At 31.2% G+C, this 2,986-nt stretch overlaps 1 protein-coding gene across 4 annotated transcripts in view; it reads left to right on the top strand.

Annotated features, from left to right (window-relative positions):
* The first annotated feature begins 668 nt into the window (after positions 1 to 668).
* Positions 669 to 2,986, top strand: part of LOC108693230 (mitogen-activated protein kinase-binding protein 1) — a 49,833-nt gene continuing 47,515 nt past the window's right edge. For 3 of the 4 annotated variants that reach the window (XM_018202055.1, XM_018202058.1, XM_018202059.1), the window contains exon 1: positions 669 to 750. The gene's annotated coding sequence lies outside the window, so the exon portion shown is untranslated. Of the gene's footprint in view, positions 751 to 975; positions 1,087 to 2,986 lie in introns of those variants that run through there. The other variant, XM_018202057.1, reaches the window with a different exon arrangement.

Here is a 2,986-nt window from a genome sequence, read left to right on the forward strand (position 1 = left end):
AAAAAAAGAACTGACTCGAGCGCCGCAACTAACGCTTGCAACGCCACAAATATCTTGCAGTTATAGGTTTTGGCCATCATGTCCTTTCTCAGATTTTTCTCTGGTTTTGCGATATTTTTTAAGAATAGAGGCCCAGTAGCTGAGTTTGACCAATGGGTTCGGACTTCTCAGTTTAGTTACGGGACTGCCAACATCTAAAGGAAAAAATAAGCTAAGTTAATCCGGTTTGGAATATACCCACAAGTGTTATTCTATAAATAAAACATTAATATTTTCCACCAATATAGATTAAATTTAATCTCGGGCCAACTTACTCTTCGTTTTTTTTCTAGTTCTAAAGATTAGAAAAAGACAAAGAGTAAGTTGAACCGAGATTAAAGTTAATGTTGATGGAAATGAGCATAAATGTTAAACAAGAACAAATGATTAATCTAAGGCATCCGAGTGACGTTTCCGAACGCAGCCAATGAATGTCGAGTATCAACATGAAAAGGCATCTTAACATGATTACTACCCTGAATTCTGGTGAATTTGGGATCAGAAATCTGGTGATTAAATTTTTAAATCCACTGAAACTGGTTCAGTCTGTTTTGTGATTTATGTACGTGGTTCTTCATGGGTTTATTGTGTCGTTAAATTCTTGTCGCTTTATTGGCTCTTTTCTACGATTCTGTCATCCGGTCTACTGTTGCGGAATACGTATTGCATGTATTTCATTAGGAAATCGATGGGTGAGCTGTCCGCTCATAGGTAAGCTTATAACAGTTTATTACTCGTAAAACGTAACCTTAAGCAAATGGTACGTTAATATCTCGTTAGATGACATTCTCGCGGATCTTTCTCTTCTCTATATACGTATACATAATATTGTTCAATCGACATTCGATACTATCTTGTTCTCTCATCGAATCTTGTTTCGAATTTTCGAGTCACGAAGCATCAGTTATTCATTGCGCTCTATCGTTTCTACGACGACGAAGCAAAAGTGTTTGATCGATTAGACTTAGATGAAGAGACATATTTGAGGAATAAATAGGAGCACCAGTTTGCGAAGAATACTTTTCGATAAAAGAGACTAATGAAAATGTATAATTTTAAATTTGGCTTTAATTGTTGCGCGTGTGTGCGTGTTACACGTGTGTATGTGTGTGTGTGTGTGTGTGTGTGTGTGTGTGTGTGTGTGTGTGTGTGTGTGTGTGTGTGTGTTTTTAGGCCTGACAAGAAAACAAATATTTTTTTAATCGGCTCAAAAGTTTCCATTTCTTGCCAAAAGAACATCTTTAAATTTTTATCAAAAAAATACTAGTCGTTAGTGAACGATTTTTAAATCAAAGTTTCGATTTTCCTAAATACATGGTTGATTGATGCAAAAATATCTTAATCCGGATTTTAAATATATGTTTTTTTGGTCGCTGAACATGATGCAATAATTATTTATTTAATCCTATGGTATACGCCTTAAGAAATACAGCCCGATTATTGTGAAAAAATGATCAAATTTCGAATTCAAAGTCAATTTTAGCAAGGTTTCAAGCGTTCAAATCGGTTGTTACTCTACTGAAATTGTAGGTCTGTTCACTTATACCAAGATTTAATTGGAATTTTCCCGGGACCTTCAAAAATTGTATTTAACTAAATTTGTAAAAAAATTTTTTTCTTTTTTTTAAAAATGTTTTATAATCCAATTAAATGCAAACTTTTAAAGACCTTATAGGAGAGAAAATTTCAATTGGGTCTTGTTCTGAGTGAACAACTACAATTTGAAAAAAATAACTCATTTGAACATTTGGAATCTTGCTGAAATCAATCTTGATTCGAAGGTCATTTTTTGATTTTTCATATTAATAAAATCATAAAAATGTACAAAAAACAAAAGAGGCATTAGGAGTCAGCGCTGAAAATCAGTTGCGCAAAAAAAAACAATAAAGATAACGAAAATTTAGTACATTTCGACACCGTTTTGAATCATCATCAGCACAATGAATAATAATAAATAATAAATTAAATCATCGTGGAAACGCATTTCCGTTCCGTGATTATGACTGCAATGTGGTGAGGAGCTCCATCTTGAATGTTGTGCCAATCAATTGCATAACTGAGTGGAAGTATGATAGCCAGCCTCAAGCTAAGGAATTACAAAGATTTTAATGTGGCAACATATTATATTATAATGGATGGAGAATTTTTAAAAAAACATAGTCATCAAAAAATAATAGTCATTTTATGATTTTATTAATACGAAAAATCCAAAAAATGATCTTCAAGTTCAAAATCGATTTTAGCAAGATTCCAAGCGTTTATGAGTCGTTATTCTCTTCAAATTGTAGGTCTGTTCATCCAGAACAAGATCCAGTTAGAATTTTCCCTTCTACAAAGTCTTTAAAAGTTGCATTTAACTGAATTATAAAACATTTTTAAAAATAAAAAAAATTTTTTTACAAATTCAGTTAACTTTTAAGGCCCCGAAGAGAAAGTCCCAGGAAAATTTCAACTGGATCTTGGTCTAGATGATATTAAATTTTCGTTATCTCTATTGTTTTTTTGCGCAATTGATTTCCAGCGCTGACTCCTAATGTCCCTTTTGTTTTCTGTACATTTTTATGATTTTATTATTAAGTAAAGGAATCTTTATTAATTGATTCATTGTAATCATTGTATTTAATTGTAATATTATATTTTTCATATTAATCGAGTTATATTTTTTAAGATGTATATCGTAAAGCTAAATGAATTATTGCATTGTTTTCAGTGACTAAAAAAACATACGGTATCACATTTAAAATTTGGATTATGCCATTTTTTAAATAAAATCGAACATGTATTAAGGAAAATCGAAACTTTGATTTAAGAATTGTTTACTAGCGATTTCTAAATCTTAATATTTTTTGATAAAAATTTAGGAGTATTCTTTTGGCATGAAATGGAAGTTTTTGAGTTGAGAGGCCGATTAAAAAAAATCTTTTTCCTTCTCTAATATATATATATA

Source organism: Atta colombica, unplaced genomic scaffold, assembly GCF_001594045.1.
Source record: "Atta colombica isolate Treedump-2 unplaced genomic scaffold, Acol1.0 scaffold89, whole genome shotgun sequence".
Taxonomy (NCBI): Eukaryota; Metazoa; Arthropoda; class Insecta; order Hymenoptera; family Formicidae; genus Atta; species Atta colombica.